Source organism: Lactuca virosa, chromosome 2, assembly GCF_052849685.1.
Source record: "Lactuca virosa cultivar CGN04683 chromosome 2, Lactuca_virosa_CGN04683_v6, whole genome shotgun sequence".
Taxonomy (NCBI): Eukaryota; Viridiplantae; Streptophyta; class Magnoliopsida; order Asterales; family Asteraceae; genus Lactuca; species Lactuca virosa.
In genome coordinates, this window is record NC_136427.1 from 254,415,793 (window position 1) to 254,427,531 (window position 11,739).

An 11,739-nucleotide genomic window follows, 5' to 3' on the forward strand; every position below is an offset into this window, starting at 1 on the left:
GTTCTAGCCACTCATGACTAGAACAAGATCACAAATCTAGAAAATGAAATTAAAGTTCTTACAAAATGAAATCAAATGTTCCCAAGTGTTAATCTACTTCCAAAAGCACTGAAAATCGCCTTCTCTTTGCCCAAAAGTCGACCCCCAAAGTAAAAAGTCAGTTCCCCCCTTTAAAAATGGTGAAAAACTGCTTTAAAACCCGCATTTACGTTTACACGGCCCGCGTAAATTAACACTGTCATTTACACGGCCCGCGTAAACGCAAAAATATACTGTGCAGAAATCTACGTTTACACGGCCCGTGTAAACGCAAGGCTTGCATTTACACGGCCGTGTAAATCTCTGTAAAGCCAAAATCTTCATTTCTTTGATATCTTGCTCCTCGGTGCTCCGCAAGTCCCGAAATTTTGTCCGCAACTCTTATTTACCTCCTCCAACAAGATCCTACCTCCAAAAGTCCCTAAAATATCACAAAAGTATGTGAATGAAATTGCCTCATGAAAAATCCCGAAAAACATGCAAAATGCATGAGTTTAAGCCTATATGCAATGTACTTTTATGAAATAAAGCTACAAAATGGGTACATGAAATGCACCTAACAAATCTCCCCAAGCTTAAACCTTTCTTGTCCTCAAGAAAGAACAAGAAAATTTAAACCGGAGAAAATAAAAAAAAAGAGAAGAAAAGAAAATCAAAGTTAAACTTTTTTTTTTTTTTTGAAATTTGATGCAAGAAATCAAAACAAACATGAAAAAATATATCCAACCCAATTAACCCTGTTTTGTACCATAGTTGAGAATGTACCTGTCATGCCTTGAGTCAACTTGGCTTTAGTTTCAAAATATTATATGATAATAGAAATAAGACTTTGGCCACTCCCTAATACAACTCAACAGAATCAAAGATCACAACACTAATTCCCTTTCAATATCATCAAGTCAATTCTTGGAACAAATTATGGTCTTACTCTCGTGAAATTATATGTGACAAAACATGCTCAACCATCTTTGTTTCATAAAATATAACAATGCCCGATTCCAGCTATTTGTTGATCAACAACAATCTTTTTCTGAAAAATCTTTTCTAAAAATTCCCTAATATTTATCCAGATTGGTTACAAACTTCAAACCACTTACACCAGTCAAAGTAATTAACATTCAGTCCAATGTCATAAATTCAAATCCAAGTCCAAGGGAATCTTTTGACAGCCAAGTATTTTTCCTAAACACAATATTCAATTAAACTATAAACACAATTATATACAAACTTCTTAATTATATTTTTTACAAATAAAGCTCATGACTTTCTTTGAAATCCGTGTAACGGGCTTCCAACCAACACATCCAAATCAAATGACCTTAGTGTGCTAGATTTAAAGAGATCCCTCGGGTTTACTTGCCCGAACCTCAAAGGCCACATATTAGCTTTATTTGCTATTATTAAGTTCATGACTTTCTATGGAACCCATGTAACGAATTTTCAACTCAATCAGTCCCAAACAATTTAGCTTTAGGTGATTAGATGTAAAACACCCCTCAGAGTTTACTTGTTCGAATCCCAAAGGTCACAGATTAACTTAATAATAGTTTTTTTTTTTTAAGTAACACAAATACAAATAACTAAGTTAACACATAACACTCTTATTAATTTATTTATTTATTTGGCCAACTAGAAGTCAAGACATAAAGTTGGAGAATCTAGGGTTCTAGCCACTCATGACTAGAACAAGATCACAAATCTAGAAAATGAAATTAAAGTTCTTACAAAATGAAATCAAATGTTCCCAAGTGTTAATCTACTTCCAAAAGCACTGAAAATCGCCTTCTCTTTGCCCAAAAGTCGACCCCCAAAGTAAAAAGTCAGTTCCCCCCTTTAAAAATGGTGAAAAACTGCTTTAAAACCCGCATTTACGTTTACACGACCCGCGTAAATTAACACTGTCATTTACACGGCCCGCGTAAACGCAAAAATATACTGTGCAGAAATCTACGTTTACACGGCCCGTGTAAACGCAAGGCTTGCATTTACACGGCCGTGTAAATCTCTGTAAAGCCAAAATCTTCATTTCTTTGATATCTTGCTCCTCGGTGCTCCGCAAGTCCCGAAATTTTGTCCGCAACTCTTATTTACCTCCTCCAACAAGATCCTACCTCTAAAAGTCCCTAAAATATCACAAAAGTATGTGAATGAAATTGCCTCATGAAAAATCCCGAAAAACATGCAAAATGCATGAGTTTAAGCCTATATGCAATGTACTTTTATGAAATAAAGCTACAAAATGGGTACATGAAATGCACCTAACAACTGCCCACGGGGTGAAATCCAGAAACTAGAGCACGAACTCTGGAACTTAAGGATGAAGGAATCCGACATTGCTGCCTACACTTCTAGGTTTGAAGACCTAGCGCTTCTTTGTCCGAGAATGGTCACCCCGGAAAGAAAAAGATTGAAAGATACATATGGGGACTGACACAACCCACCAAAGGAAATGTCTTGGCTACTAGGCCAAACACCTTTGACAGCGCTAAGTGTCTGGCGCAAACTCTCATAGATCACGGAGTTGATCTTGATAAAGTGTCAACCGCTCCTGAGCCAACTAAAGGGAGTGGTGAGAAAAGAAAGTTCTGGAAGAAGAGGATGGACCCGTCTTCACAGGAGCCCTCAAAGAAACAGCAAACGGTGGCAGTCCACGCTGCTACTACTCCTGCTGCTACTCGTGCAACTCAAGCACCTACCAATAGATATACTGGCACCCTCCCTTGGTGCAGTAAATGCAGTTATCATCATCGCATCCCTGGCCCACGTCGTGAAATGCTCTGCAACAACTGTGGCAAGAAGGGTCACCTGACTCGAGACTGCATAACACCAGTCCGATCAACCGATCAGGCCTCGGGAGCAGGCGTTGGTCAAGCCTGTTACGGCTGTGGAGAGGTCGGGCACTACAAGAGAAACTGCCCCAAGGCAGCAACAACTGGCAACACCGGGATAGTTCTATCTATGGGTCAAGAAGAGGCAGTTGCATACCCCACTGTTGTGACGGGTACGTTCGTCCTCGACAATTCTTATGCATGCATTCTTTTCGATTATGGTGCGGAGAGAAGTTTTGTTAGCCATGCATTCAAACATCTTCTTAGGCATAAACCTCAACCATTAACTGAAACATTTACCGTCGAGATGGCTAACGGTGAGAAAGAGAGCGCTAATGAGATATACGTAGGCTGTACTCTTACCTTAAACGATCATTCTTTTCCTATCGACCTTATGCCAGTTTCCATAAAAAGCTTCGATGTCATCATCGGCATGGATTGGTTGAGCCCCAATCATGCTGATATCCTTTGTTACGAAAAAGCTATCCGTCTCAATCTTTCCTCGGATGAAACTCTTGTAATCTACGGCGATAAACTCAGTTCAAACCTTCGCATCATTTCGTGCATGAAAGCCCAGAAACTCCTGCGGAAGGAGTGTTATGCATTCCTAGCCCACGTCATTAACGAGAAGCAGGAAGTTAAAGAACTCGAGAGCATCCCCGAAGTCTGCGATTTTCCCGATGTTTTCCCCGAAGACCTCCCGGGAATCCCTCCCGAACGCCAAGTCGAGTTTCGCATCGACTTAGTCCCCGGAGCTACCCCCGTAGCTAAATCCCCATACCGATTAGCACCGGCAGAAATGCAGGAGTTATCTAGTCAGCTCAATGAACTGCTCAGCAAAGGATTCATCAGACCGAGTTCCTCACCCTGGGGAGCCTCGATCTTATTTGTGAAAAAGAAGGATGGATCCTTTTGGATGTGCATTGACTATCGAGAGTTGAACAAGCTCACAGTCAAAAACCGTTACCCTCTTCCTCGAATCGACGATCTCTTCGACCAACTTCAAGGAGCCAGCTACTTCTCGAAAATAGACCTAAGATCAGGGTACCATCAGCTTAGAGTCCATGAGAATGATGTTCCTAAGACAGCATTTCAGACTCGATATGGTCATTACGAGTTCGTATTAATGCCATTCGGTCTAACCAACGCACCGGCAGTGTTCATGGACCTGATGAACCGGGTGTGCCATCCTTTCCTGGACAAGTTCGTTATCGTATTCATCGACGATATACTTGTCTATTCCAGAAGTGAGGAGGACCACAGACAGCACTTGAAATCGGTGTTGGAAACCCTAAGGAAGGAGAAGCTTTACGCAAAATTCTCCAAGTGCGAATTCTGGATTCGAAAAGTAACCTTCCTAGGTCACGTGGTAAGCGAGGAAGGCATACACGTGGACCCTTCCAAAATCAAAGCGATAGAGAACTGGTCAGCACCGAAGACACCCACAGAAATTCGCCAATTCTTGGGTCTCGCTGGCTATTATCGCAGGTTTATTCAGAATTTCTCCAGAATTGCCAAACCTTTAACCACTCTGACTCAGAAAGGCGTACCCTTTTGTTGGAGTGAAAAGCAAGACACTACGTTCCAGAAGTTGAAGCAGGCCCTATGCAGCGCACCTATCTTGTCTCTGCCCGAAGGGACGGAGGATTTCGTTGTTTACTGCGATGCATCCAATCAGGGTTTGGGCTGTGTACTCATGCAACGGGGAAAAGTTATTGCTTATGCCTCGAGACAGCTGAAAGTACACGAAGTCAACTACACAACGCACGACCTGGAGTTGGGAGCAGTGGTCTTCGCATTGAAGATATGGAGACATTATCTCTACGGAACCAAGTGCACTATCTTCACTGACCATAAAAGCCTACAGCACATTTTCGATCAGAAGGAGCTGAACATGCGACAACGGCGTTGGGTCGAGCTACTCAGCGATTACGAGTGCGAAATCCGCTACCATCCCGGCAAGGCCAATGTGGTGGCAGATGCCCTCAACCGAAAAGAATATTCAAGTCGCAGAGTGAAGGCACTGACTATAACTATCCATTCCCATTTATCCGCGCAAATCAAGGAGGCTCAGCTGGAAGCCTTAAAACCAGAGAACATGTCGGGTGAAGCCTTAAGACGAATGGAAAAGAACCTGGAGATCAAGGGAGACGAAGTCTTTTATTTCATGGACCGGATCTGGACCCCCAAAGTTCGGTGGGTACAGAGAGGTTGTGATGAACGAAGCTCACAAGACTAAATACTCCGTTCACCCAGGTTCGGACAAGATGTACCTCGATCTCAAGAAACTGTATTGGTGGCCGAACATGAAAGCAGAGATCGCTACCTTCGTGGGCAAGTGCCTGACTTGCGCCAAGGTGAAGGTCGAATATCAGAAACCCTCAGGTTTACTCCACCAGTCGGAGATACCTGAATGGAAGTGGGAGAGAATTACTATGGATTTTATCACCAAATTACCCAAGTCTCCGAGTGGGCACGACGCCATCTGGGTAATTGTCGACCGTCTGACTAAATCCGCCCACTTCCTACCGATCAAGGAAAGCTTCAAAATGGAGAGGCTCACGCGAATCTACATCCAAGAGATAGTTCGACTGCATGGTGTGCATGTGTCCATTATCTCCGATCGAGATAGCAGGTTCACTTCGAGGTTCTGGCAGTCACTTCAGAAAGCTCTTGGAACTAAGCTGGATATGAGCACAGCTTACCATCCTCAGACTGATGGACAGAGTGAGAGAACAATTCAGACATTGGAAGATATGTTGAGAGCCTGCGTCATGGGACACTCATCTTCCTTTGGTTGAATTTTCCTACAACAACAGCTACCATACCAGCATTAAGGCTGCACCTTTCGAAGCCCTCTACGGTCGCAAGTGCATATCCCCTCTGTGCTGGGCTGAGGTGGGCGACACGCAGCTAGCTAAGGGACAAGTCCCCGACAGCACTCTCACATGTCCAGAAATAATCCGTGAAACCACCGAAAAGATCGTGCAAATCCGAGAACGACTTAAGGCCTCACGAGATAGACAGAAGAGCTACGCCGATAAACGACGAAAACCCTTGGAGTTCCAGGTTGGAGACCGTGTCCTACTAAAAGTCTCGCCCTGGAAAGGCATGATACGCTTCGGAAAGCGTGGAAAGCTAAACCCGAGGTACATAGGACCATTCGAGATCCTCGCTAGGATTGGTCCCGTAGCCTACAAACTTCGTTTACCGCGTGAACTTAGCAACATTCATCCTGTATTCCACGTTTCGAATCTTAAGAAATGCGTATCTGACGAAACCTTTACGATTCCTCTCGATGAGATTGAAATCAACGAGAACCTGAACTTCGTGGAAGAACCAGTCGAAATCATGGATAGAGAGATCAAACGAACGAAACAGAGTCGCATCCCGATAGTGAAGGTTCGCTGGAATGCCAAGCGGGGACCTGAATTCACTTGGGAACGCGAAGATCAGATGAAACAGAAGTATCCACATCTCTTTTCAAATCCATGATTTGTATTCTATGTTCGAATTTCGGGACGAAATTCCCTCTAACGGGGGGATAATGTGACAACCCGAAACTTTTCCGTTATCCTTACTAAATTTCCGTTAATCAAATTTGGATTCTTATCTAATTCCGTCAAATTTGATAGTTTGGGAAGGACTTTACGTTTAAATAAATCTTTTCGAATATATTTTCCGTTCACGTTAGTATAATTTTTAGTCTAACGGAATATTCTAAACTCAGTTCGACCGACTTCCGTATTTGAAAACGAAATTTTCTAAGTCGAAACATAGCATTCGGGCCAAACGACTCTTCAAAAGGAGTTTACGGCCGCAAACCCGGTTTACGACCGTAAACTCTGTTTACGGCCGTAAACATTGTTTACGACCGTAAACCCTCCCCCACCTCCTGACCGTAAACTCACCCCTATATAAGGGATGAGTGGCCTCCATTTCTTACTTTACACACTCCAGAAGGCTTTCTCTCTCTACTCTCTCTCACTACAAACTTCGATTTTTCTCAAAGATCCTCAAGAATGTAAGTGATTCTTCACCTTGATTATGTTTCTATCTCATTTCTAGTGGCAAATCCATGTTCTTAGCTCATAAATCTCATCATTTTTCTAGATTTTCTCTCTCACCAAGAACACCAAGAACACACACTAGTGTTTTTGGGACTCTAACCACCCTTTCAAGCTTCTATTTCGTAAGTACTCTACCCTTAGCTTGTTGGATACAAGAATCACTTGTTAACATCTAGAAATCGTGACCAGAAGGGTGTTTACGGTCAAGGCAATCTCCCTTGACCGTAAACTCTATTTAAGTGGCACAAAGTTGCCACAACACCCTCCTAAACATAGAAACTAAGCTTAGAACACTTTCAGAAAACTAGAAAGGGCCTTGAAACACCGAAAATCGCACTTCTCGTCGAAGTGTTTACGGCCGTAAACACTTGGACCGTAAACATCTTTTACGACCGTAAACACTTGGACCGTAAACACCTTTTACGACCGTAAACACCTGGACCGTAAACCCATGGACCGTAAACCCCTTTTACGACCGTAAACTCATGGACCGTAAACTCCTTTTTCGACCGTAAACTCCCCATTTTCAATCACATATGATTCTAACACTTAGTTTTAAGTGTTTCCTAGTCCCTAAGGTGGTTTCCTTCCATAACGAATAGTGTTATGCCCTCACCTAATGTATATATATGAACTTCTTCATGCTAAATAGGATCCGTTTGTGTCCAAGGCTTTTATTGACACTCAAAAATTCCTAGCAACTTACACTCGGATCCCACGTCAATCTGTGAGTTCATACCCCTATACTTTTCCGAATTTTTCATGTTTTCAAGGGGGGGGGGAATACAAGCAAAAAGTACAAGGAAACTTGTGCTCAAATATATTATTTTGTTTAAAATAATTATATGTTCAGTATGTTTTTAACACAGAAAACCGTTTTACCACTCGATTAAGAAATCAACTCGTAGAAACAGTTTTCAAATCTAAAGCAAGGAACTTGTGAATCTTATCATAATATGTATTGTCTCATAAAGGATTCATGCAAATCATAAACAGGATTTTCGTACTATTACTTGTAAATTCGTTAGGCTAAGTTTGAGACATGTCCTTGGTAACACTCCCCCGGATTCGTGAGTGGAGGATTACGACTTATAACCAGAATCTCTTGGAGGGAGAGCATGACTATTGTGTATAGATCTGTACGGGACTGACTATCCCGCACCCTCGCTGCTAGCTACAGCGGAACCGTTAGGTTCAGGGGTGACAAAGTCTTAAAAAGATATTGGCCCCCGTTCGTGCCTTATCCAGTCAAAGTACAGTTATACACTCACAACTTAGGTAACGAGAATTTACTTTTCCAATATACTCCTCTGGGTGTAACCAGAGCTTCGAAAATACGGCTAATATACTCCTTTGGGTGTAACCAGAGCTTCGAAAAGAAAACTGTTGTCCGAGTATGGTAGATACTCGCGTATGGATAATCAACTATCAACCCTTAAGAAAATATGAGATTTTCTGGAATAACTTAATCTTTCATAAATAGTCTGTTTAATGTGTAACTAATGGATAATCAAAACTCTTTTATAAGAAAATATGGGATTTTTCTTGGGAAACAACTTTTCAAAGAATCAAGGAAACGTTCCTTTCACCAGAATTAACCGCTTATGAACTCACCAGGTTTATGCTGATATTTTAAAACTGCTTGTATTCTCAGGGCATCAATAGGCAGGTACTTTTGCCAACTTTTGGAGAAGATGTAACATCCTGAAGTCACATATTTTACTTTTGCTATATATACTGACATGTATAAACCATGTTTCTGAACAATGTAAATATTCTTATTATAATGTAATGGTTGTGTTTACTATGCTTACTATGATACAACTGTTATGATACTACGCATGACGTCCTCCGCCCCGGAACGTTTCCGCCTTCGGTTTCGGGGTGTGACATAAACACTACCGGGTTTGTTGACTGGCAGCACCAAGCAGTACAGTCTCATCGCAACCACACTACATCAACACATGCTACTGGAAAAACATATACCTAGAACAGATAATAGGATGATCTAACAGATCACTAAGCATATCATCATCCTATCTACCAGGATTCAGGTCTAACAGATCACTACAGTACTCAATCGTATGATAATCACGATAACAATCCAAAAGGGCCGGCCTTGGTGCCTTCGACCCGTAAGTACAGTGAGGAATACTCACCTCGAATGCAGAAGCTCCCCGGAAGAAATCCCTCGTTGCTGCCTTGTCGGCTTCCCGAGCTATCAATACCAACAACACACCCAATTAGCAATTGGGTTCCATGCTATAACCCAAAATCATTACTTGGGGTAAAATGACCATTTTACCCCTGAACCAATCATGAACCAAAACTGAGGCCCAAAACCAAAAGATCCAGAAAAAGGCCCACTAATGGCCCAATTTTCCAAATTGGGCCCAACCCCATGTAGGCCTTATCCTAAGCCCATAATTTTCCTTATTACTATTCAGATTACCATGTAGTACCCCTTGGGACAAACTTGCTCAAAGACATAAATCGAAGGTCAAAGTCAACGGTCCAAGTTGAACCAACTCACCGAGTTATCCTTCAACGCGTCGGAACCGGAGTGGACCGTGCTTCGGATGCGTCACCAGCTCGGACACGGGGCGGACACGCGTCTCGCATGCGAAGGTGATACGTGGCCGAACCTGGACCTTACCTATGCGAAATTTCTTGGTTTTTGTGCCCTGAACTTTAAAAATTCATAACTTTCACATACGAGCTTCGATTTCGACGTTCTTATATCCACGCGTAGGTGAGATTATACTCTACAACTTTCGTTTAGACTCCTTAGGCTAATTTTGACTTACCTTTTAATATTATTATTTTTAACAGACCGAGACAGGAAAATCCGTTAAAAATTCATAACTTCTTCATCCGACGTCCGTTTTCGTCTGTCTTTTTACTGTTGTACTATTATTGATAAGACCTTCGATTCACGTTTAGGTTGTGTCGGCTAAAAATCATGCGATCTTTATTTCGAATTTCGGGCTGTGTACTGCTATGTCGAATCTTAGAAAAATCACAACTTCTTCATACGAAGTCACATTTGAACGTTCTTTTTATGGACACTCTCGGTTTAACGTATGCTACAAATTTCATTTAGATACCTAAGGCTAAAAAGCATTTTATTGAAAACTCGCTTTTTACGCTAAACAGTGTTTTGCCGGTTTTGTCGCGGATCTTTGATAGGTCATAACTTCTTCGTTATAAATTGGATTTTGGTTTTCTTTATATTTTTGGAATCCTTGTTATAATCTCTACCACTTTATTCATCCCAATTAAGATTATTAAACAATTTATTTTTGATGCTACTTTTCATCTCAATAAATTTCTATTTTTATTATTTCAAAATAGTTACAATAGTTGACCTAAACTATTATATTGACTTGAAATATCAGGTTGTTACAACAATCTTCCCATGGTAACTGGAACCCGAACCGAAACTTTTATTTCGAAGACAACAACAAAACTTCAGCCCACGCAAACCACTTCTACCTTTCTGAGACCTGAAATCTATAATGGTCTGACTCCCCAACAGACCGCCCACACTGAAACAACTCCATGCCAAACTCTCAACGAATAACAGACCAACATAACACTTCTGATCATACAACGGTCTATCCGGATCTACTGAAACCATCCCTAGAATAGTTCTTCAAGCCCGATGAAGAACGAATCCTCAATCTTTTAAATAAAAACCAATCTTACCTCCCCTGAAATCCGAACCTAAAGTCTCAATGGTCTGACTCCCTGTCATACCTTCCCCACCGAACTGTCACCAAGCCAACCTCATAGAGTCTCGTGCCAAACAAAATGCTTCCAACCCCTGATCACATTGTTGCTTCAAAGGGAAACAAAGTCACTGACCATATACGACGACAGAATACTTATACTCGACAAAAGGCTCATATAATTCTTCGAGTAGAAGATTCATCCCTGCAACGTTTAGACTTAGACGAGAGCTGCGCAACAGGGTCAAACCAATTACTCTGAGATTATTTAATCCCGCTGCGAGTGACTTATCATTTCCCAATCACCCAGATACTCCACACACACGTGAAATCCCACGTCACTAATACTGCCCGAAACACTGATACCGCCCGAAACACTGACACTTCCCGAAACACTGATACTGCCCAAAACACTGATACTGCTCGGAACACTAATACTTCCCAAAACACTAATACTTCCGGAACACTGATGCTAGGAGCCAGAAACCTCCTCACTTGCCTAGCCTTCACAATGGTAGAACCATCCTGGAGTACAAACACATAAGCTAAATCCTGAACCCTCCAACTGATGTCTTAGACATACATATTTCTTAACTCACATCGATCTGAATACAGACCTGGCAAATACCCACTCGCGATTCCCAACACGAGTTCCCACTAAAAGCCTGCTCGAAAATGGCAACCCATGATATCTACTCACGGAACCTTCCCTAAAACCGATGAATATCCATTTGAATCTACCCCCCAGTCCCTAACTGGGGCATTACCAGAACCATGAAGAATGATCCTCGAAACACACCGACCGCGAACTTAAACCAAAACCAAACCATATGATGAACCAAAATCTTAACAACCCTTGACTCTTAGCTATGTCAACGCCAACTACTGCTTCGACGAGCAACGGCGATCAAACCATGAACTTCTACGAGGCATCCAATCCTTATCGACCCCAGTGCACTCCCACCTGGGCATCCACTTGATACAATCACCAAGAACTTATGACTTACGACTGCATAAGAAATTTCAAACTCGAGAATCACAAATCCAACAACAGCTTGCGAACAACTGGAT